Source organism: Apodemus sylvaticus, chromosome 11, assembly GCF_947179515.1.
Source record: "Apodemus sylvaticus chromosome 11, mApoSyl1.1, whole genome shotgun sequence".
NCBI classification, from domain to species: Eukaryota; Metazoa; Chordata; class Mammalia; order Rodentia; family Muridae; genus Apodemus; species Apodemus sylvaticus.
Window position 1 is genome coordinate 56,981,090 of NC_067482.1, and position 26,373 is coordinate 57,007,462.

Sequence of the window (26,373 nt, forward strand, 5' to 3'; positions counted from 1 at the left end):
TTTGCTTATGTGGAGGTTGTGCTTGTGTAGAAGTGGGCTTGTATGGAGGTGGGGCTTGGTCACAGAAGTCTTTATCAGGTGCTGTAAAATAAGGAGAAATCTATGCCTCAGAATGGCTTCAGTGTTACTCTGTGAACACCCTAGCAGATACCTGGCCTTTCTCTTCACTCTGACCCACCTTTTAAAATACAAAACATTAAAAATACCTCATAATTAAGCTATAGTAATAAATTCACATATTGTATTTTTGTATCTATAAGAATTTACTATCTTTACTACAAATTTAATACAGAAAGAATACTGCAAACCTGTATTGCTCAAAACAATATTGATAACTTATCAATGAATATATGCATTTATTGTTGTGAAGCAATTTAAGTTATTTCAATATGACTTTTAATGAAGCTAGGCCATAAGGCAAGTTTCTAAAGAGAGTAAATGAGGAAGGATGGTAAGACTCTGGGCACATAGCTGGGCGTGGTAGCACACGCCTTCAATCCCAGCACTTGGGAGGCAGAGGCAAACTCAGAGATTTCTGAGTTTGAGGCCAGCCTGGTCTACAGAGTGAGTTCTAGGACAGCCAGGGCTACACATAGAAACCCTGTCTCAACCCCCCCTGCCCCCCACCACAAAAAAGACTGTGGGCACATGAAGGCCTGGTGAAGGATGGAATTAGGCTAAGTCTATGCTAAGGAGAAAGTGAAGCTACTCCTGTTTGAAAATACTCAAGTCCAGTGTCAGATGATGACACATCTCAAAATTTAGATTTTTGCAGAAACACAGATTATAATGTAGATCCTACAGAAAGCTGATAATAAGCTAACATATAAGAAGAACTAGTGAGAAACAGACCCAAAGGACACGGTCCAATGAAAGTCCTGTCTGCAGCCACAACATCTTTTCAAACTAATGATTTTCCCGTATTAGTGGCCCGCAGGCCCTCCTACTCCTGGCTCAAAACAAGCTAGTGGTGCTTATGTGCACAGGTTCTGTCCCCTCCAGGAAGAATGCTATATTGTTTCCTGCAAATAAATGCATCCTACACACAGGATACCAGAAGAATGCTGCTGAAACAGTTCCTCTTCCACTGAGAGTAAGGGGAGTGAACCACTGGAAAACCAGCAAAAATATAAGTACATTAGAGGACAAAGAATAAAAGCATAGGTCTACTGGACTTACTGCCTCATTCTGTTAGAAGAGCCCTGTTTTAAAGAAGCCAGCATCTGTATTCAAATGACTGACCTAAAGAGAACACATAGAAATTATATTGAATTTTATAGCTAGAATTTCAGAATGTCCCTACTAAATCACAAAACTGTTTGTTGTTTTCTCTGCAATCCTTCAGAGAGAGCAGCTCTAGAGCTGGTGTGTGTTGTACAATGCTAAAACAATTAATGGCACCCTACACCATCCTGACCCCTCCTTTGATAGGTAAGAGACCAGGACCATGTAGTGATAGTGTAGGCTTGTAGTGTTACAATTTCATGAAAATACTTCTTGATCCCAAATAAACTGGTGAGGTCACAATTCAAAGTAAAATCAATAAATAGTTTAGTTTGAGATCACTTAAGAATATGTACCTAACCTGCTATCCTACTGTGTACTCAGTACTAAGTTTAAATTGCCCTTAAGAGAAAATTACTATAGCTGGTCTTGGTGGCACATGCCTTTTATCCCAGCACTCAAGAGGCAGAACCAGGGTGATCTTTGAATTCAAGGCCAGCCTGGCCAACAATGTGAGCTCCAGTACAGCCAGAACTAAAGAGAGAAATCCTGTCGGACGGAGGGCAGAGGGAAGGAGGACACACCTTACTATACCCTTGATAACCTCAGCTAATGCATACCACCTTTCTCTTAAATATGTACTCTTCTATGCCCCCGAGCCAAAATTGTGTGTGTGTGTGTGTGTGTGTGTGTGTGTGTGTATTGTAATCATTTGCTGAAAGCAGCTTAAATGTTCGTTGGAAGCAACTTTACACAACAAATACTGGTCAAATATGTTGTAAGTGAAAATGTGTTTACAGGTGTCTCACTTTTCCAAGTGCTTCCTGGTTAGTTTGGGATCAGTAAAGTTTCTTCCCTTATAAAGCTCTGTTCAATGTTTCTGTAAAGAATTCCTCATCCCTTTTCTATGCATGCTTTCTGTACTGTTCAAGGCAAAGCCCTCCGTGAGGGACAGCAATGAGGACACATGAACATAGACAGAGGGACATCAAGGCAAGCACAGACACAGCAAACAAGATTCCAGATAGATGAGTAAATAAATACACACTGCAGTTAGGCAGAAGATTCTGGGACTGAAGTGGAGAATTCAGACTTGGGCTCATTTTTGATCAAACTAATAATCCAAGAGTCCCTTGATGCATCATCATCAACAGTTTGGTGTTCTCTAATGCCATCTTTAATTTTTCAACTCATACCGCTGCTGAATCTTAGAAAAGACTAGAGAAATAGGGCAGTCATTGATCTAATTACCAAATATAAAAACCACCCTAACATTGCTATAGTAATTTTTCTTAGAAATAACTAGAAGAAACCAATCAAGCAAATAAATTTATTTCTCAACATGCTGATATAGTAACAATATAATTATATAATTGCTTCTCATGAAAATTGATCAGTTTTATACTTAAAAATCATATAAATAGCTTGTATGTTATGTTACACCAAGAGTCTGTATGCATATTTAATAAGCCAGTAGAATGACAGAATTATATTTAATGAAGTCAGAAACTTGGTGCCTGCAAATGAAACCCAATTTTCTCATGAAGTTTTATTGTTGCTTTAAACTATCTGGTTTGGGGATTAAAAGGCTGGTTCAAAGCGTAAGAACAATTGTTGCTTTTGCAACAAGGGGATCCGGGCTTGACTCCTAGCACCCAAATAGCAGCTCACAATAGCAACTCCAGTACCGGGAGAACTAATGCCTGCTTCTAACCTCCACAGGCACCAGTTATACACATGGTACATGTACATAAATATGGGCAAAACATTCATACATACAAAATAATTAAAATGAATGTGAAAAAGTTTAAATCATGTAGCTTTTGCTAAATTTTAGCTATCAAATCAAAAGTTACTATGAACCCCTGTTGCAGGATTTTTTTCCCTGTTCAATCACATTAGGGCAGTGGAAGGCCTGTGATTGGATAGGAAAAAAGAGGCGGAGCTAGGAGTTGGGGGGGAGACACAGAGGTTAGGTCACAGGAGAGGGAAGGAGAATGGAGTTCAACATGGTGTTATCAAGAGGTTAAAATAACTGGGTTAAGGCTTTAATATTTTCAATTGTCTCTGAAATTATTTATTGGCATCTTGTAATTATGATTTTATTGATACACAAATCTAATTGGTTAACTATTAAGCCTTAAGAGTCTACCAAGTAATTAGGTAGTGAGGTGGCAGATCACGGTGTGTGTGGGGTGTTGCATGGTAGTGAGATGAACTTTGGGGTGGGGTGGGCAAGCCTGAGAGATGGGTAGCAGAGGGACCTCCCAGTGAGACGCACCGGGCAGGAGTTGAATGTGTCAGCTCTCTTTTAATATTTCCGGCAACAAAACCCCTCCCCCAAAAAAGTGACCCTGAAAGGCAGATGCAAAGACATTTCCTCGGCTTGTCTAATGGACAAATCCTCTCCTTGCAAGGAAAAAAATCAATGTGAAAGGTGAAGTTATGTTCTTAGGTAACAGAGAAGAGAAAGTGGGGACAGAGCCTCAGATAGTTAGGACACTAAAAGAAGACCATAGGCATCAGCAAAAAAACTCACAAATTCAGTCCAGGAAATAACTAGGCAATTCAGAATCTGAGAAGAAACTACTTATTCCAAAACTACTGGCAGGATAAAAAAAATCCAAAACTGAACTATGTCAATGTTTGGTAACCAAGAGGACAACACAAGCAAGAAACCAAGACACTCTGTGTGGTCTTCATGACAGCTGAAAAATTCCTGCAGAATTATTGCAATCAAGGGTTTAAAAATCTACTAAAACAAGAAAATGAAAGGATTATTTTAAAATATCTTCCCCAGGGCAGGCCTGGTGATGCACACCTTTAATCCCAGCAGTCAGGAGGCATAGGCAGAAGCAGGCAGATCTCTAAAAAAATTCTAGCCTATCCAGAGCTACACAGAGCTACATAGACTGTCTCAAAAAAATACTATGAAAATGTTTGTGATGTTTACTTCATCTTCTTTCAGTAGATACAGAAACACATTTTCAAGCCAGTTTTTACATCCTACTTTTAATCTTACTCTCATAAACCTGTTGTTTAACAAAGTCTAAAATACATTAAGCACTAATAAATGCCAAGTGATAATGTAGCATAGTGTGTTTATTCTGAACACGTCAATGTCAGCTCAATGATGCTGAGTGAGCATATGTGGCATGCTTTACAATACAGCAGGCACACGGCATCTGTTAACACAAATGAAAAATATTTATCAATGACTCTTCTAGATGGGATGGGGGAAGCACATTGCCAAAAGATATTAGACTCTAAAATAAAGCTGGCATATCCACTTTTACATTCTTTATTATTTTAAGATTTATTTATTTATTATATGTAAGTACACTATAATAATTCAGACACCCCAGAAGAGGCCATCAGATCTCATTACGGATGGTTGTGAGCCACCAGGTGGTTGCTGGGATTTGAACTCAGGACCTACGGAAAAACAGTCAGTGCTCTTAACCGCTGGGCCATCTCTCCGGCCCTACTTTTACATTCTTTAAAAAATTAACTCAGGATATTGGGACTCTTGGGGGTTATGTTTAATTGTACGGATACAGATGTATAACGAACAACTTTGTATACATGAAGACATGCTGTGGTGAAAGTGTCAGGACATCAACAATTTAAAAAGAAAATTAGATTAATAAATAAGGCATCCTTCTTGACAACAGAATTTTGGTTACAAGTGAGCCTCTGTATCTGAGAGTTCCATGTCAGCACATGAAAACTAACCTACCTGGATAAAAGATAGTTTAGAATAGAACTGGAAATGTGGCTTGGGGGTTAAAATCTAAGTTTAACTTCCAGTACACACACAGAGCAACCAGTTCCAAGGAATCCAGCCCTCTGGCCTCTAAGGTACCTACACTCGTGTGTGCATGCCTGTGTACACACTACACATTTTGAGATTGATTTAATTTTTCACTATATTCTACAAACTAACAGTATTATTCCACATTCAAGTAATTAAACAATAACAGCAATTTCGCCTAAAGTACGCTCCCCAGCTCCGCTCACAAACATAACGCAGTTCTTAGCAGATGCTGTCTCCTAATAGGACAAGAAAAGTTCAAACTAGAGGCCTACTCCTACTCAATACAGAAACCTGTACCATCATCTCTAGAGCTAGGGCACTATATATATAGTTAGCAGGCTTAAAAGCATGCATGCCTTTAAATATATAACCAACTATCAAGTTAGTGGGGCCTGTCGAGTAAAGTGCTTGCTGAAGGACAGAATTCAAACAAGGCGGGATCCTAGAGACAGGAGCTGATCCAAAAGCATGAAGGGGCTTCTTACTGGCTCACTCATGGCTCTGCTCAGCCTGCTTGTTTTCTTCTTCTTTTTTAAAGAAATTATTTAGTTTATGTATATGAGCACACAATCATTATCCTCAGACACCAGAAGAGAGCATCAGATCCCACTACAGATGGTTATGAGCCACCATGTGGTTGCTGGGAACTAAACTCAGGACCTCTGGTAGAGCACTTATTGCTCTTAACAGCTGAGCCCTCTCTCCAGCCCCGGCCTTCTTTCTTATAGAGCCCAGGACCACCAGCACAGGGACAGCACCACCCACCAAGGGCTGGCCTCCTTCTCCCGCATCAATCACTAAGAAAATGCCTACAGCATGATCTTATGGAGCCATTTTCTCAACTGGGGTTCCCCCTTCTTTCACACATGACTCTAGCTTATGTCAAGCTGACACAAGACAGTAAGAGCAATAACTACTTTAAAAACAAACTTTAATCCTCTATCAACAATAATCTCACTCTGCATATTATACCCTAAAAGATCTAACTGCATAAAGCCAGAGCTTATGCAATACAGAAACTTGTACCATCATCTCTAGAGCTAGGGAACTTTTTCCACCAACAAGGTTTAAAATACAAGTTCCGGGGGCTGAAGAGATAGCTCAGTGGTTAAGAGAACTAACAACGAGGGAGAGAATCCCTGCGGCCATACTTCACTAGGTACTGTATCACCCTGAGCTTTAGATCTCTGGGAGTGCAAACTGCCAGAGGTCTGCCTGCGCCCAGGACCTGAGGGCATAGGTGGTTCATCTCCCAGCTGGTAGGTCGTGGGGCCTGTATCCTTGGCGGAGAACAGCAGAGGGAGCAACTCCCGTGGCCATCTTTGTGGCTTGCCAGGGCATAAAAACATCACTAGGTACTGTATTATCCCGAGCTTAAGATCTCTGGGGGTGCAAGTCTCCAGGGGTCTGCCAGCGCTCAGGACCTGAGAACATAGGCGGTTTGTCTGCAAGCCAGTCGGTCATGGGGCCTGTATCCTACGTGAGAATCAACAGAGGAGTGACCCCCCACTCACCATCTTTCCTCCATAACAGAGGAGAACACCTGGTTCACCTTGACAACCCAAGTATAACATTTCTTGAGAGACTGAGCAGGGCGCCAAAGGCACAAAAGAGGAAGGCAGCATATCAGTAATCTGTTCCAGAGGAAACCCAGTCATCCAGTGTCCTGGAAATAGCCCTAAAGGTCCACAATAGGTTGTGGCACCAGCCAGTGACAATAAGACCATCTAACACCAGTGAGAACTAAATGGCTAAAGGCAAGAGAAGGAACGTTACTAACAGAAACCAAGGCATTATGGCAGCATCTGAACCCAACTCTCCAACAACAGCAAGTCCTGGATACCCCAATACACCAGAAAAACAAGAGTTGGATTAAAAAGCACTGGTAAGGATGCTGCTAGAGGAACACATGAAGGACATAAATAAATCTCTTAAAGAAATTCAGGAGAAAAATGATCAAAAGCTAGAAGCCCTTACAAGGGAAACACAAAAATCACTTAAAGAAATTCAGGACAATATGGGTCAGAAGTTTGTAGCCAATAAGGAGGAAATGCAAAAATCACTTAAAAAAATACAGGAGAACTTTGATCAACAGGCAGAAGTCATGAAAGAGGAAACACAAAAATCTCTCAAAGTATTAGAGAAAAACACAAAACAAGCAAATGACGGAACTGAGCAAAAACTTCCAGGATCTGAAAACAGAAGTAGAAACAACTAAGAAATCACAAAGGGAGACAACTTTGGAGATGGAAAACCTTGGGATGAAATCAGGAACCATAGATGCAAATATCAACAACAGAATACAAGAGATAGAAGAATCTCAGATGCCGAACATACCATAGAAACCATGGACTCAACAGTCAAAGAAAATGCAAAATGCAAAAGCTTGTAACCCAAAACATCCAGGAAATCCAGGACACAATGAGAAAGGCAAATCTAAGGATTATAGGCATTGATGAGAGTGAAGATTTACAACTTAAAGAGCCAGCAAATATCTTCAACAAAATTATGGAAGAAAACTTCTCTAACCTAAAGAGAGAGATGCCCATGAATATACAAGAAGCCTACAGAACTCCAAACAGATTGGACCAGAACAGAACTATCTCCCTTCACATAATAATCAAAACCCCAAATGTACTAAACAAAGAGAGAATACTTAGGGCAGTAAGAGAAAAAGGGCAAGTAACATATAAAGACCTATCAGAATTTCACCAGATCCTGGGCGGAGCTCATGCAGACTCTAAGAGAACACAAATGCCAGCCAAGACTACTATACCCAAGGAAACTCTCAATCACTATAGATGCAGAAACCAAGATATTCCATGACAAAACCAAATTTACACAATATCTTTCCACAAACCCAGCCCTACAAAGGATAATAGGGGGAAAACACCATTATAACGAGGGAACTATACCCTGGAAAAAGCAGGATATTAAGCTTCTTTCATCAAACCCAAAAGAAGATAACCACACAAGTCTAAAATTAACATCAAAACTGATGGGAAGCAATAAACACTACTCCTTAATATCTCTTAACATCAATGGACTCAATTCCCCCAATAAAAAGACATAGACTAACAGACTGGTTATGTAAACAGGACCCAACATTTTGCTGCATACAGGAAACACACCTCAGTGTCAAAGACAAAAACTACCTTAGAGTAAAAGGCTGGAAGACAATTCTACAAGCAAATGGTCTCAGGAAACAAGCCCGAGTTGCCATTCTAATATCAGATAAAATTGACTTTCAACCTAATGTCATCAAAAGAGACATGGAAGGTCACTTCTTGCTGGTCAAAGGGAAAATCCAACAAGAAGAACTCTCAATCCTGAACATCTATCTATGCTCTAAATACAAGGGTGCCCTCATTCATAAAAGAAACTTTACTAAAGCTCAAAGCACACATTGCACCTAACACAATAATTGTGGGTGACTTCAACACTCCACTCTCATCAATGAACCGATCAGGAAAACAAAAACTAAACAGGGAGACAGCGAAACTAATTGAAGCTTTGGACCAATTGGATTTAACACACACACACACACACACACACACACACACAGAGAGAGAGAGAGAGAGAGAGAGAGAGAGAGAGAGAGAGAGAGAGAGAGAGAGACTTTTCATCCCAAAGCAAAAGAATATACCTTTTTCTCAGCACCTCACGGTACCTTCTCCAAAATCGATCATATAGTTGGTCACAAGACCTCAACAAATATAAGATTGAAATAATCCCATGCCTCCTATCAGATCACTATGGAGTAAAAGTGGTATTTAATAACAATAAAAACAACAGAAAGCCCACATATACATGGAAACTGAACAATACTCTACTCAATGATACCTTGATAAAGGAAGAAATAAAGAAATCAAAGATTTTTTAGAATTTAACAAAACTGAAGGCACAACATACACAAATCTATGGGACACAATGAAAGCAGTGCTAAGAGGAAAAATCATAGCTTTGAGTGCCTCCAAAAAGAAATTCGAGAGAGCATACACTAGAAGGTTAATGGAACAACTGAAAGCCCTGGAACAAAAGGAAGCTAATTCACCCAGGAGAAGGAGAAGACAGGAAATCAAATTCAGAGCTGAAATCAATCAAGTAGAAACCAAGAGAACCATACAAAGAATCAACAAAACCAGGAGCTGGTACTTTGAAAAAAAAAAAATCATCAAGATAGATAAACCCTTAGCCAGACTAACCAAAGGGCGCAGAGAAAGTATCCAAATTAACAAAATTAGAAATGAAAAGGGAGATATAACAACAGAAACTGAGGAAATTCAAAAAATCATCAGATCCTACTACAAAAGCCTGTACTCAACACAACTGGAGAATCTGGAGGAAAAGAACAATTTTTTAGACAGATACCAAATACCAAAATTAAACCAGGATCAAATAGATCATCTAAACAGACCCATAACCCCTAAAGAAATAGAAGGGGTCATAGATAGCCTTCTGACCAAAAAAAAGCACAGGACCAGATGGTTTCAGTGCAGAATTCTATCAGACCTTCAAAGAAGACTTAACATCAATACTCTTCAAACTATTCCACCAAATAGAAACAGAAGGAACACTACCCAACTCCTTCTACGACGCCACAATTACGCTGATACCAAAACCACACAAAGATCCAACTAAGAAAGAATTTCAGGCCAATTTCCCTTATGAATATCAATGCAAAAATACTCAATAAAATTCTTGCCCACCGAATCCAAGGACACATCAAAAGATCATCCACCAGGATCAAGTAGGCTTCATCCCAGGGATGCAGGGATGGTTCGATATAAGGAAATCTATCAATGCAATCCACTATATAAACAAACTCAAAGAAAAAAAACCACATGATCATTTTATTAGATGCTGAAAAGGCATTTGTCAAAATTCAGCATCCTTTCATGCTAAAAGTCTTGGAAAGGACAGGAATTTAAGGTCCATATCTAAACATAGTAAAAGCAATATACAGCAAACCGGTAGCCAACATCAAACTAAATGGAGAGAAACTTGAAGCAATCCCCACTAAACTCACTGACACTAAACTCACTGACACACTGAAACTAATTGAAAAGAAACTGGGGAAGACCCTTGAGGACATGGGCACAGGGGAAAAGTTCCTGAATAGAACACCAATAGCTTATGCTCTAGGATCAAGAATTGACAAATGGGACCTCATAAAACTACAAAGTTTCTGTAAGGCAAAGGACACTGTCAAAAGGACAAAACATCAACCAACAGATTGGGAAAGGATCTTCACCAACCCTAAATCTGACAGAGGGCTAATATCTAATATATACAGAGAACTCAAGAAGGTAGAACCTAGAGAACCAAATAACCCCATTAAAAAGTGGGGTACTGAGCTAAACAAAAATTTTTCACATGAAGAACTTCGGAGGGCTGAGAAACATCTTAAGAAATGTTCAACATCATTAATCATTAGGGAAATGCAAATCAAAACAACCCTGAGATTTCACCTCATACCAGTCAGAATGGCTAAGGTCAAAAACTCAGGAGACAGCAGGTGCTGGCGAGAGTGGAGAAAGAGGAACACTCCTCTACTGCTGGTGGGATTGTAAAATGGTGCAACCACTTTGGAAATCAGTCTGGAGGTTCCTCAGAAAACTGGGCATGGCACTTCCAGAGGACCCTGCTATACCACTCCTGGGCATATACCCAGAGGATTCCCCAGCATGTAATAAGGACACATGCTCCACTACGTTCATAGCAGCCCTATTTGTAGTAGGCCAGAAGCTGGAAACAACCCAAGTGTCCCTCAACAGAGGAATGGATACAAAAAATGTGGTATATCTACACAATGGAGTACTATTCAGCCATTAGAAACAATGAATTCATGAAATTCTTAGACAAATGGATGGAGCTGGAGAACATCATAGTAAGTGAGGTAACCCAGTCTCAAAAGATCAATCATGGTATGCACTCACTGATAAGTGGATATTAACCTAGAAACTTGGAATACCCTAGAAATAATCCACATATTAAATGATGTCCAAAAAGAACAGAGGAGTGGCCCCTGGTTCTGGAAAGACTCAACGCAACAGTATAAGGGAATACCAGAACAGGGAAGTGGGATGGAGTAGATTGAACAGGGGGAGGGAAGAGGGCTTGTGGAACTTGAGGCAAGTGGAGACCCAGAAAAGGGGAAATCATTTGATATGTAAATAAAGAACACATAGAATAAAAAAAAAAAAAAAAGAATCCAGCTCCCCCTCCAAAAAAAAAGAGAGCTAACAACTCTTGCAGGAGCCAGCATCCACATGTTGGCTCACAACCATCCAGCCCCAGAGGATCCTTTGCCCTATTGTGGCCCCCAAGGCCACGGTATGCATGTCCTTAATAACATGAAGGGAGGACCCTCAAGTCTTCTATCTTTGATTTGTCCTTTTAAGAAGCATCAAACAAAGCAGGGGTGGGGGGTGGTGCACGCCTGTAATCCCAGCACTCTGGGAGGCAGAGGCAGGCAGATTTCTGAATTCGAGGCTAGCCTGGTCTACAGAGTGAGTTCCAGGACAGCCAGGGCTATACAGAGAAAACCCCTTCAGAACCCACCTTTAAGAGTTCTACTGATGATGGTGTAATGGTGACATATACCTTTAGTCCCAGCACTCAGGAGGAAAAGGCAAGCAGATCTCTGAGTTCAAGGCTAGCCTGGTCTAAAGATCAAGTTCCAGGACAGCCAGGGCTACACAGCAGAAGTTCTGTCTCAAAAAAGGAGTTCCAATGATGAAGTCATAAAAATAGAAATTGGGGCTGGAGAAACAATTTGGTAGGTACCAGCACCTAAAAAGTGAGCATGGTGACACATGCTTGTTGTGTCCTAGTACTAGGGAATGGATACAGGCAAATTCCTAGGGATCACTGACCAGCAGGCCCCCAAATACTTGACCAGTACCAGACAGTTCCAAATACTGTTTCAAAAGCAAAAACAAAACAAACAAAAAACAATGGATGTTGTCTGAGGAGCAACACCAGAGATTGTCCTCTGGCCTTCACATGAACACAAACCTACATCCACATGCACTACCACTCACTGTAAGACCCCCAAAAACCGAGGGCGCCTCAGCACCCCACAACTCGGAAGGTGACACCCAAATCACTCGCGAGAAATGGTCTTGATGCAGTAACATGAGAATTTCTTTATTCCAGAATTCTGGGTTCCACAGCCATACACTGTGCAGGGGTAGAGAACTGTGGACCCCGAGTGGCGAACTGCGACAGCTTTTATAAGTTTACAACAAAGCCCGCAAATCACAAACCAATCATTTCTTAGCATGGAGAGCCCGTGAAGTGTGAGCCAATCAATTTGTACCACTCCATAGTTTTAGGCCAATCAGTTTAAATTATCGGGCGCTCAGTGGACCAATTAGTTTCCTATTTTCTTGGAGTCTATAGCTGCGTGAACTCCTGGATAGGGGTAATGGCGTAAGCAGTTTACAGAAGCAAGATAAGCTTAGCTCATTTCCAGTTACCTTGTGGGGCCAGGATCACCTATTCAAGGCCTTTTTGCCTAGCTCTGAACAAAGGGCGGGCTCTGGAATGTGAAGTGTTTGGGGCTCCTTAGAAGGCTGGAGTTAGGCTGTATTTTCTATTCTTTCACCACCAACACCACTCAACACATGCACATGCACACACAATTGGATATGTGCATATACACATACAAAACTTCATCTTGTGATATAAAGTATATGATGGCATTCAAGATATTATTTGCCAGGGAGTGGTGGCGCACACCTGTAATCCCAGCACTCTGGGAGACTGCAGCAGGTGGATTTCTGAGTTCAAGGCCAGCCTGGTCTACAGAGTGAGTTCCAGGACAGCCAGGGCTACACAGAGAAACCCTGTCTCGAAAAAACCAAAATCCAAAAAACATAACAAAATAAAACAAAACAAACAAACAAAAAAAAAAACCTGGTTTTATTCAAAAGCAGCAAAAGCCAAATGGATGTACAAAAAAGAATAAATGCCCCCAACATAAAGTATAGTTTTGTTTTGTTTAAAAACACTCCATCACCACTTCATAGCTTTCATCTTCCACACTCGGAACCATTACTGTTTGTTTACTTCCTCTGACTCAATTCTTCAACTTGCACAAATTACACAGTTGTCACCGGTTACTGTAACTGTATTGTCAGGTTCTTGGTTCTTAGAAGCTATAAATCTGCCAGGCACTAAGCTTCTCATCCCCTCTACAGTATGTGACTCAGTGACCAGGCAAGGCCTCTACTCATTTCTGGAGTGTCACACTGCTGAGGCCTTACCCTGCTGTTATTACCAGTTTCCACTCACTCCTGCCTTGCATGCTGGTGCTCCCAGGAGTTTCTGCTTAGTTCTCCACAGGATCTTGGTCTAATTACTACCTACTAGTCTTCAAATAGGTTTTTCAAATCTTGACCACTCTCAAGCTGGATCCCATACATAACTGATAACTGGTCACTGAATACCTTCACATAGTTCTCCTGAATCAGCCTTCAGTTCTCAAGTTCTTAGTCAACTGACCCAAAACTTCTCCCAGCATTAACTTAACTCCTCTGTTCCTTTATGTCAGCGCCACCTACCGGGCAGGTGACACCAATGAGCACTTGGACTCCATATAAAACATTGGAATCTCCCCCCCCCCCCTTTTTGACAAATTTAAGGGTTCTTTAACTGTACTCACTCTCTGAACTGGCCCAATTAACTATGTCAGAAAGATAAAACCTTACCCTCTCTCCCCAAGATACAACTCATCTTTGTACTATCTCAAAACATCACTGGATTGCTTTTATATATATGATCAAGAAAAGATCCAAATAGACTGAAAATTTCTAGTTATTTCAACTATCAAGTCTACAGTGTTTTTAGAAATCTTTGCAAGTGATTTTTTAAGAGCACAAATATATATGGATATCCAAAATTTCTTGTTTTTAAAATTTTCCAATGGTAGAAGTCAAACACATTGAAAACTAGGGAAAGTAACCCTATTATTAGTAAGTAAAAATCTCCATCAAAGCTTCACTATATGCCGGTGGTGGCACACAACTTTAATAACAGTGTTCAGGAGGCAGAGGCAGGCAAATCTGAGTTCAAAGCCAGTCTGGTCTACAGAAAGAGTTCCTGGATGGACAGGGCTATACAAGAAACCAAAAAAGCTTTACTATGAACTGAAAAGATGGTTTTGTAACTGTAAATGCCAGCATGGCTGCATTCTGAACGCCTCCCCCAGCACAATGAAGCCTGCCTTAATTCTATCACAAGCCACCCTCAAAGCACTAAATAGAAGTTGCCATCTGATTAAGTGGAAATGAAAATAGCACAGACAGCAATAGGCCTATAATCCCAGCTGAGGTAGCAAAAAGCTCCTAGATTCAAAGTCTACCTGAGGTTAATTAATTGAAAGGCCCTGTCTGAAATAATATGGGGGCGGGGGGGGGGGGGGTGTTGATGAAAGTAAAAAGTCTAAACAAGCAGCTAAAAAATTCCTGAAAGGATGACGGGGAAGAAAGAATAAATATCCCGGGACTGAAGAAGAGTATTTGTCCATTAGCTGAAGTGTGATTAAGCATACATGGCTCCAACTGTGGGAAGCACTTATCTACATCATATTCCGTTGCCAGGCATTCCAAAGTATGGAGCTGGTGTGACCAGGAAATCGCCCAACTCAAACATGAACTTCAGGAAGTACTGCTCAGGAACAGCACCAGAAAAGCCGCCTGCTAGATGGGAACAATATTGTCAATTTCCCTAGTGAGCTCAGGGAATCAACCACAACAGCATCCCAAATGCTTCAGAAGTTTTAATTATTCATATAAACTGGCCAAGAAATTAAAGTTAAATGTTACACAAAGGGATCTCTACCCTGTTAATATTTTCTGGCTAATTATTCTCATTGCTAGTCTATAACCGCTATGTTAAAATTTGATAATGAATCATACCATAACTCACTGGGAATTCTTCTGTATCTAATAACTACAATTCACAGAAATTGTTCTTTTTATAAGGAATAAAAATCCTTCTGGAATATGTCTCGTATAATGAAACATCAAATGTTAGTCTCTGTCTGAACACTTTAAACTACTAGGAAAGTATATAAAACTAAAATAGATTTTTTTTAAATTTACTTAAAAAGAAAAGGGAGGGCTAGAGAGATGGCTCAGTGGTTAAGAGCATTGACCGCTCTTCCAGAGGTCCTGAGTTCAATTCCCAGCAACCACATGGTGGCTCAAGACCATCTGTAATGGGATCAGATGCCCTCTTCTGGTGTGTCTGAAGACAGCAACAGTGCACTCACATACATTAAATAAATAAATGAATGAATGAATGAATCTTTCAAAAGGGCAGAAGGGGAGAAGAGTTGAAGGTACAGCTAAATGGCAAGAGTGCTTGGCTAGCATGTGCAAGAACAGGTTCAAGGCCAAGCACACCAAAAATTAAGTTAGCTATTTAAGTAATTATCATCTCTATTTTTCCTTCATAACCTGTTTTCAGAATATGTTCAGTACTGGAAGTTTTACAATATGAAGTCATGTTAAGCTCTGACTTTACATATGGTACAAGGCTTTCACAAACAGCAAGCATAGTTCTGTGTGTGTGCGTTTGTGTGTGTGTGTGTATGCGCGTGAGCGTGCGCAAAGACTGGACAGTATAGTATGGCTGCACTCACTTTTGATTTCCTGACTAGCCTGGGATTCCATGCTCAACGTAGGCTGGGAGTTCACCTTGACCAAATGTCAAGTACACTCTGAGCACTCCACCCTAGGATAAAAATTCCTGCTGTCACCTACTTCCCTATTATGCCCTAAAGTCAGATTCCTGCCCTTAGTCAGGAATTGTCCTCCAGTTAATGTCAAGTGGCATGACACTCCAATATGGCTCTGTACAAGTTATGGCAGTTTTAAACTGCCTGAAGTGGGTGCTGGGAACTGAATTTGGGTCTTCTGCAAGAGCAGTCTGTGCCCCTAACCACTGAGCCATCTTTCCAATCGCTCTGGTAATTTTTTAGTTTTGCATCTCAGTATGTGTTTGGGAGGCCATTTGTGGAAAGAACATAAGCTAAGAGTCACGAGATACATTATGCTCACCCCTATTGATTTTGGCATGCTAAGGAGCTAGACACTACCTCTAACAGCATGTTAATTAAAGGCATTGCTATGAAGAATCATTCAGTATTTTCATAATTTTGTACTTTAGGTACCATTGCTTTCTGCTGTTTTCATACAGGGGTGGGGATCTTTTTTGTTTGTTTGGTTTTGGGTTTTTTTTGTTGTTGTTGTTTTTTGGGATTTGGTTTTTTGTTTTGTTTTTTTCCCCCCGAGACAGGGTTTCTCTGTGTAGCCCTGGCTGTCCTGGAACTCACTCTGTAAACCAGGCTGGCCTTGAACTCAGAAATCCGCCTGCCTCTGCCTCCCAGAGTGCTGGGATTACAGGCGTGAGCCACCACTGCCCGGCTGAGGATCTTTAATGTAGCTCATCCTTGCTACAGATTTATGTGCCACCATACTTAATTGGCCTTCTTGGTCACACTGTCAGTTTTACCTAAAACTGTTTTATTCATGTCATTTTACAGTCTTTGCTGTTGAACTTGTTGTTTTTATAAGACAGCAGCTGTGGATGTGGTCTAAAAACTGATGAGCCTCTAGTGATATGCCTTTGTGGAAGTGTGAAAGGCTCCTTACAAACAGTAGCCACAGCTGCCGTGAATGCTGTGTTTGTGGTTTGGGAAGGGGGCACAAATCAAGTGTGTTTCTGCCTTGGTCATCTTAATGCTGGTCCTTTCTTTGCCACTGAAGGAATTTGGAACATTTGCTTGAATGTTTTAATGCTTTTTTTTCTCTCTGGATACAAAGTCTGATGTGAAGGTCAGACATTTTATGGGACTTGTTTCTGTCTTCTAGTAGTGATACTCAGCTGCTGTGTGTGACAGACAGCATTGTGTCTACTGTGCAACGTTATGGACACTGAGTTATTTGGAACAGAACATTTTTCTATTTGGAAAAAATCATTGTAATAGCTAAAATAACTTACTTTTCCTCAGAGATTGAAAGATTGGAGTTTTACAATGATATTTAAAATCAAAGTAATTATAAAATAATATATTATAAATATATAAGTAAAATAACATAAATATATATAAATCATTACACATATACATACATATATATATATATATATATTCTGCTTATGTGTATGTGTCAAAATAGACAGTTTTCCCAAACAAAAAGATTCTTAGTGCATGCCTTTTATCCCATCACTTGGGACGCAGAGGCAGGAGGATCTCTGTGAGTTTGAGGCCAACTTAGGTCTACAGAGGGAGTTCCAGAACAGTCACAAATACATAGAGAAACCTTGTTTAAAAACCCAAAACAAACAACAATCCTAGACTTAAATCTGTGTATCTATCAACATACATATCTGTCTGTCTGTCTATGTATCATCATCTGTCTGTTTTTGAGACAGGACTGGCCTGTAACTCACTATGTAGTCCAGGCTGGCCTCTGTCTCTGCCTTTAGAGACAGAGAAGCTCAGAGTGAAGGTTAAGCTCATTGTTCCTCCAGGTCTAAGAATTCCTAAATTAAGCAGGTGACCCACCCAGCAGTCTGAGCAGTAGAGCCAAGGAGGGCCAGAGGACTTTGCGGGAACTCAGCCTGGAGTCTGGGGGGGGAGGGACTTACCCAAACTGTTAAAAGGTCTGACTGCCATTAATTAAAGTTGGGGGCCTCAATTAGCCTAGTTCTTTTCGCCCCTTCCCCATCTATCCCTCAGCTTCTGTTCCAACAACCCAGTTCATAGTAGCTTCAGGGAACTACAGAATACAACAATAACTCTAGGTTCAGGAAATCTAACGCCCTCTTCTGGACTCCTGAGGTATCTGCATGCACAGATACACACACACACACACACACACACACACACACACACACACACACACACACACACACGTAAAAATTAACCTTTTTGAGAACCAAACCAACACAGAGACCCACAAGTGGACAGTATGCAGAGAATGAAAGACTCTGAAGCACAGTCCTAAGTGAGATACCTTTATCAAACCCCTCTTTTCAAGGTTCAGAGATCTCTGAGGAAGAGCCAGAAACGATGAGTGACTCAAAGAAATCCTGTCTTCTAGACACAGTAGGACTGATGCATAGGTGAACTTAAGAGACTGAGGCACCATGCAGTTTGCACAGGTTCAAGCCAGAGGGGTCCCAGCACCGGGACAGGGAAGTAGACATGGGCTTCCATCCCTCACCAAATGGCTATGTACAACTGATACACATAGGAGGAAAAGGAAAAAGTTGTTGTCTCCAGTGGCCTCATAGCACTCACTAGCTGACATAAAATGACATGATATTTTTACGGACATTTTATTTTATTTTGGTTTGTTGGGCTTTTTGTTTTGTCCTATTGCATGTTTGTTTTGATTTTCATATTTGTGGGACTTTGTGTGTTTCTTGTTTTTGTTGTTTTAAAGAGAGAAAGAGAACAAATATAAAGTTGGGTAGGTAGAGATATAGAAGGCTCTGAGAAGGACTGGGGGAAAGGAAACATTTCATACATAAATATTGTATGAAAAAATGTTTTCAATTTAAAAAGTAAAAAAAAACTGCTGGAAATAGCTACATAGAAAACATAAAAGGCTTTTACTTTATGTTACAAATTTTATCTTAAAATTTTTTTAAAATCATGCTAAGTATGGAGTCCTAATTTCTAATATTTACAGTAATTTACCAGTTACACTTAGAAAATATAAAAGTTCTTACTGAGAAAAAAAGACTTCCACAGAAAAATAAATTTATAAATGCAACTCATAAATAAAATGTAAATGGACAATAACTACAGTTTAAAAGTAGAAATTCCACCTTAAAATATGTTTTTCATTTCCATACATGCACAGATATATTTATGGCAACAATATTTACGTGGAGAAATAAGATAGCCAGAAAGCACCTCCAAGCAGCCATTATGAATCATGGGCAAGCACACCTCCCATACCCACAGCAACACGTGGAAGGCTGTTTAGTGACCAAGGCAGAAGAACAATGTGCTGCTTAATACTGTCCAGTTTATACAACGGGAGGTGAGGACTGATAAAATACAACACCTAATGAGAAGACCACCGATGCTTATCGACACATGCTAGAGTCTGGAAGACTGCGGCCATCACACAGCGGGGCAGCTCCACAGTTCCATTCACTTTTCAGTATTGTATCACCTGGGGAACTGGGAATCTCCAAAGTTTGAAAGGATTCATACACATTTAAATGTTACTGTGTTTAATTTAGGACTATGACTTTTCTTGGTTGCATTTTGCTAGTTTTGTAGTATTATGAATACCACATGTGCTGGACTTACTCAACACACACAAGTATACCCAAACTTCTAAGAGTCAAAAAACACTTGGATATGGTGGCTCACCCTGTAATCACAGCAATGGGGAAGTACTGAAGCCAGTTCAAAACTACTATAGATATCACATTAGCTTCAGGTCAGCCTGAGCTAGAGGAGGATCCCTTCTCAAAACAACAACATCATCATCAATAATAACAACAACAGCAACCCATAACTAAATACATCAAAAATATTTCAAAATAATAATAAAGAAAATAATTTTCAGGTTGGAAAGAAACTTATCCCACTGAGATTTAGCATATTATCTCTGAGGGTTAGGACTTACATGTGTAGAGAAACTACATACTTCACAACAACTTGGTTTATAGTTAATATATGTCTGATGTCTTCTTAAAAAAAAAAAAAAAAAAAAAATCAAGAGCCGGGCGTGGTGGTGCACGCCTGTAATCCCAGCACTTGGGAGGCAGAGGCAGGCAGATTTCTGAGTTCGAGACAGCCTGGTACAGAGTGAGTTCCAGGACAGCCAGGGCTACACAGAGAAACCCTGTCTCAAAAAACAAAAAACAAAACAACAACAAAAAAAAAAACACACAAAACTTTAGGGTGGAAGTGACAGTCACATAATTTTATAATCTCTCCAAAGAGGAGTAGTTTGATTAGACTAGCCTAATCAAAATCGACAGATATAATTCACAATAAAACTAGGCTACCAAGTATCCCTACAATCCCCCCCCCCCCCACCAAATGCTAAGAGAGGAAGAAAATGCCAGGAGCCACAGACTACAGGATGGCATTGGGGGATTGGGGGTAGTTAAGACAGTGACAGTCTAACTGCAGGATGAGGAAGACCTCTCAATATGGCAGCTGCAGTAAGGAAGGAGTAAGACACCTGGAAGAATAAGATCTGGCCATCAATGAAACAAGAAAGAGAACAGAAGGAAGTGAGAGAGACGTAAAGACAGGAGCCAATAGATAATATTTCCCAGGGAACAATGGAGGATCAGAGGAAGGCAGGCCAGCAGCAGGTACGCAGCTTACAGAAGGCAGACACGGATGCAGGTATAAAGCAGATAGCTGGTGGACAAAGTCAGTTTGCAGAGCAGACAGTGGGAGGTTTTGGGTATTTTGTTTTTTGTTTTTTGTTTTTTGGTGTTTTGGATTTGGTTTTTTCAAGACAGGGTTTCTCTGTATAGCCCTGGCTGTCCTGGAGCTCGCTCTGTAGACCAGGCTGGCCTCGAACTCAGAAATCCACCTGCCTCTGCCTCCCAGAGTGCTGGGATTACAGGTGTGTGCCTCTACCACCGTTGGGGGGGGGGGAGTTTTAGAAATACAGATCTAGCACCAAAAGTACTAACAGATAGAGCGCAATAAATAAAGCAAAAAGGAGACAAAGAGAATTCACATTTTTGACAATAGAGGAATATCAAAGGAAAGCTCATGTACAAGCAAGTGGTTTGCTGCAGTTATTCAGAGATATAAAGACATTGTAAGCCGGGACGAGTGCCTGACATAGTCGTCTTAAGTTTTTTGTTTTTAAATAGAAAGTGTAATAAAGATAAATTCTGCTATTTCAGCACTCTTTAATTATAAACACTATGTGATCAAATACAACTTTAAATGCATTTCTAGGTTTGATAGCAATCTAATAAAAAAGAATACTATCGTCATTCCTTAAAGTATTCTAACCAAATTTACTTAAACCCAGAACTTCCAGACAAGTACCCAGTACAGGGTTGGGAAATGCAACCCAACAGACAGAAACAGAGTAGTGTGTGAGGCTAAAATACTCTGGCCTTCAACTCTCCATGAGATGGAAATAGATGTCGCCTGTACTAAAGGCCAGCCTGGTCTACAGAGTGAGTTCCAGGACAGCCAGGGCTATACAGAGAAACCCTGTCTCGAAAACAAAACAAAACAAAACACCAAAAGAAGAAGGAGGAGGAGGAGGAGGAGGAGGAGGAGGAGAAGAAGGAGATGAAGGAGACGGAGGAGAAGGAGGAGGAGGAGGAGGAGGAGGAGGAGGAGGAGGAGGAGGAGAAGGAGAAGGAGGAGGAGGAGAAGGAGGAGAAGGAGGAGAAGGAGGAGGAGGAGGAGGAGGAGGAGGAGAAGGAGAAGAAGGAGGAGGAGGAGGAGGAAGAAGAAGGAAGAAGAAGGAAGAAGAAGAAGAAGAAGAAGAAGAAGAAGAAGAAGAAGAAGAAGAAGAAGAAGAAGAAGAAGAAGGAGGAGGAGGAGGAGGAGGAGGAGGAGGAGGAGGAGGAGGAGGAGGAGGAGGAGGAGGAGGAAGAAGGAAGAAGGAGGAAGGAGGAAGAAGGAAGAAGGAAGAAGGAAGAAGGAAGAAGGAAGAAGAAGAAGAAGAAGAAGAAGAAGAAGGAAGAAGGAAGAAGGAAGAAGGAAGAAGGAAGAAGGAAGAAGGAAGAAGGAAGAAGGAAGAAGGAAGAAGGAAGAAGGAAGAAGAAGAAGAAGAAGAAGAAGAAGAAGAAGAAGAAGAAGAAAGAAGAAGGAAGAAGAAGAAGAAGGAAGAAGGAAGAAGAAGAAGGAAGAAGAAGAAGAAGAAGAAGAAGAAGAAGAAGAAGAAGAAGAAGAAGAAGAAGAAGAAGAAGAAGAAGAAGAAGAAGAAGAAGAAGAAGAAGAAGAAACAACAACTTCCAGGAGTATGTAATCTGTAGAATGCTTGCCTCAAGGATTGTACTAAGGATTCTGTCAACTCCCTGATCTTTTTACTATTACTATTTTATTGCACGTTTGGATGTTTTACCTACAAGTATGTCAGTGTATCACTTGTATCTGGTGCAAATGAAGGCCAGAAGAGGACACTGACCTATGGAACTGAATTTACAGATATTTATGGGCTATGATACCTATGGATCTTGGGAATCAAACCCAGGTCCAAAGCAATAAATGTGTTCTTAATTACTGAGTCATCTATCTAGCCCACCCTCCATCTTTTTAATATTGATGGCTATCTGTTGACATTTTAATGAAATAAAATGTTAATATTTGCATTTATTAAAAAATTAAAGAATATACTCACAAATATTAACAAGTTATTTCTTATTATAAAACTATAAATGGCTCACTCTAAGATATTTATATTAGTTTTTAATTTTTTTGTAAAATTTTTTCCAATCAGCAAAAGAATAAAGCACATACTAATGTAACATTAGTCCTTAAGAAAAACTTCCAGGAGCCAGGCGGTGGTGGCAGAGGCTGGTGAATTTCTGAGTTCGAGGCCTGTCTGGTCTACAGAGTGAGTTCCAGGACAGCCAGGGCTATACAGAGAAACCAAAAAGAAAGGAAAGAAAGGAAAGAAAAGAAAGGAAGAAAGAAAGGAAGGAAGGAAGGAAGGAAGGAAGGAAGGAAGGAAGGAAGGAAGGAAGGAAGAAAGAAAGAAAGAAAGAAAGAAAGAAAGAAAGAAAGAAAGAAAGAAAGAAAGAAAGAAAGAAAGAAAGAAAGACTGACTGACTTACAGGTGTATGTAATCTGTAGAATGCTTGCCTCAAGGGCACAAGGCCAGGGGTTTGAAAGAAAAAGAGAGGTTCAGCTACACAAAGTAACTATGGAAAGAGTCAAGACACAACTAACAGATAAATCTAGGTTTAAATTTGGCCCACACCTTTAGTCCCTGGACTCAAAAGGCAGATGGAGGTGGATCTCTGAATTCAGGCCAACATGGTCTTCAGAGTAAGTGCTTATATAATTTAACAATTACCTAATTTACCGATTTCCAGGAATTACAACTAAGAAACCACAGGTTTAAATAAATGACATGTCACTAAATGTGTGCAAAATGTGTACTGAATACAATAGAGTAGGCCAAGTTAAAGAATGGATGTCAATATTGATGAAATAACCCTTACAAGGGACAACTAACCAGTTTTGTTACAAAAACAAAACAAAAACAAAAAAACTACACCAGTGAACCAGCAATCCATTTAGTCAAATGAAAGAAAGAAATTATTATTAGACTGTAAGTAATTTATCAAATCCTATGACCACTAAGTTTGAATGCCAGAATGAATTTAATCCACTTCTTTGGCATCTGCATAAGCAGAGATGACACACACAAAAGACCTAATAACTCCATAGTTAAGAGCAGTGTCTTAGCACATACACCAGAAGAATGGATGGTGCATGTTCAACATCAAGTTTATAAGCTAGTAAGTAAGCTTTTCAGCATAAAATTTTAAGTTGCAGAGTTTTTCCAGGTAAGAGTCTCTCTTTCACCCTCTGCCCTTCCATCTTCTAGGGACAGCCAGGAGCAAACTAAGACTGTAGAGAGGAGAGGAATGAGGCAGGAGGAATTATGTCCTCCGTGAGTAAGAAGGTATGCAGTATGGAGGCCATACTCCTGAGAGGCCACTTTAGCCAGTCAGAAATATGCATCCCAAGCCGGGGGGTGGTGGCGCACACCTGTAATCCCAGCACTTGGGAGGCAGAGCCAGGCGGATTTCTGAGTTCAAGGCCAGCCTGGACTACAGAGTGAGTTCCAGGACAGCCAGGGCTATACAGAGAAACCCTGTCTGGGGGGGGGGGGGGAAGAAAATGCATTCTAAGTAGTATCAAGACTAAATAAAAGACCTCAGTTGGATGTGGGATTCATGACTATAAACCCACTGTTGGGAAAACTAAGGCAGGAGGCTAAGCCAGAGACCAGTCTACACTACAGTAGCAATTCACAGCCAGCCAGCCAGCCTTACACTGTAAATTGCTGTCTCCAATACAAAACGGCAGTACAGGACTGTAGTGCTGGCAAGAGGGAGGCTGAGGTAGATGGACTGCAGTGGATTTGAGCAGCCTGGGATAAATAATCAAGGCCAACTTGGACTACACATTGAGACCTTGTTTCAAAAGAAAAATAAAGCCAAGGTGACAGCAGAGAAGGAAGACCGGACAAGTGCACAGCATGAGGGTAGTGTCTCCACTTGGCTCATGTGCATCTTGGTCCACACAAATAAAGGCCCTGACACAGGAACAGATCACTAAGTGGCAGGAATTAAAAAAAAATAAAAAGAGTGAAAGCACAAGCACATATCTCACCCAAGACACACACACACACACACACACACACACACTAACGAGAAGGATCTCAGTCACTGAACCTCTCAACCTAACCACCAGTCAAGTATCCAAGCTGCCTGTGGCTGATAAAATAAGGATTTTAGAACATGAAATTAGTTAAGATCTTTTCCAGTTCCCTGAATCTAATAGGTTCTATATACAATGTATACCACTCAGGATGCAGTTACCATCATGAGGCATACTACTGAACAACACAGAGACTAGAAAAGTGATGAGAATACAGAAGGTGGGTCAAAACCTCATAGCCCATTGTTCTGGTAGACCCTGCTTCATCACCTTCTACCAAGATCTTTAAGAAACACACCATTCCACTCTCCTCCTTTAAAACAATCCACAGTGTAACCAACAAAAAAGCCTCTGGCAAAAGGCTATTATCTATGGGACATAGTCTAACAGTGCTCCATTTTCTATTTTTTTTAACACTCAGGGTTTTTTTATTTGATAGGTTTCCTATTACACTTCAAACAGTACAGTAAGGTCCATTTCAAACAGTACAGTAAGGAAATGCAGAATGGTGAGTATAATCCAAGAGTAAGTTTATATATGCATCATTTAAGTAGAAAATCGTCTCTGCAGACTCCAGCTTTATCACTTAGACCAAGTGCCACCTAGTGGCAAGTGTTACATATTATTAAATCCTTTTCAGGCACAGCCATTAGTACAGCTAGTAATCTGGAAGATGGACTGTGTTATTAGAGACATATAAAACAGCTCCAGTCCTTTGGGGGGGTCACAGAAAGATTAGACAGACAGACAATCAATACAAACAAATCTACACCTGCAGAACGATGTTAACTGTCACAGCGAGACAAGCATAAGTGAGTATTTTGATATTTCCTAAATAACTTAAAACATTCTGATATTCCATATTCTCTCATCTGAAAATTCCACATTACAAAAAGGGGGAAATTAAACTATTTCTTAAACATCTACTTCCAAAACTGAGCAAGGTATTTTATATCCTTCCTTTACTGTATTTAATACTCACACCAACACTTAACATGTTCGTTACAATCTACTTTAGTGACACACAGCACACTGATTCCATAGTTCCCTATACGTACATGCCTTAGAAAAGGCTGTTTTGCCTTATGTTTCCCTTATCATCGCCACCAATTCCAACCTACTTTACAGCTTACAACCAGCCTTGGATCAACTAAAACCTGCACCTACTCTCTGAATCCCTCACTTGGCTTGACAAGTATCTCCAAAGAGCCCAAACTACACACATTTGTGGCTTAATTAAAACTCCCTATCTTTACTATAAGCCCATCTTTACTATAAGCCCATCTTTACTATAAACACCTCTCAATCAATAGTTTCCATGCCAAAAAAAAAAAAAAAAAAAAAAAGGTTAATTCTGTACCAAGTTCCTAATCCTTACACCAGTTGGAGTAAGCAGAAACATGGAGGTCCCAACACTATACACAGACATGCACCTCAGTCCTGGCTACAATTTCTCTTATTATCCTGATACTTCCCACTAAACCATGTCCAACACAGCATGCTGGACACTTTTAGGAGACTGTCACAGTGGGGTTAACTTAGAAGTGCTCAATCTGAACTGTCTCTTTCCTACACTTATTAATGAACCGTATTAAGGGAAGAACCTAGCTTCATTCATTTCCCTAGTTGTCATGTCTTGAGACCTCCATGTTTCTGCTTGCTCCAACTGGTGTAAGGATTAGGAACTTGGTACAGAATCAACCATTTTTTTGGCATGGAAACTATTCTCACACCTAGAACCAAAAATAGGATTTGAATCAATATGCCTGCATGAGACCTTCATGAACTTGCAGAAAAGGGGGACAAAACCTTTGTTCTAAGACAAACCAGTCTGTTATTTTACAAAGGCCTATAACATCAGCTCTATACTTCATAATACAGTTTGTTTATACTTTCTACCATGTTC

General features: G+C 40.4%; 1 protein-coding gene across 4 annotated transcripts in view; it reads right to left on the reverse strand.

Moving 5' to 3' along the window:
- Rbpj (recombination signal binding protein for immunoglobulin kappa J region) overlaps positions 1-26,373 on the reverse strand; it is a 70,705-nt gene that overhangs the window by 37,144 nt on the left and 7,188 nt on the right. The gene's annotated exons all lie outside the window — the stretch shown is intronic.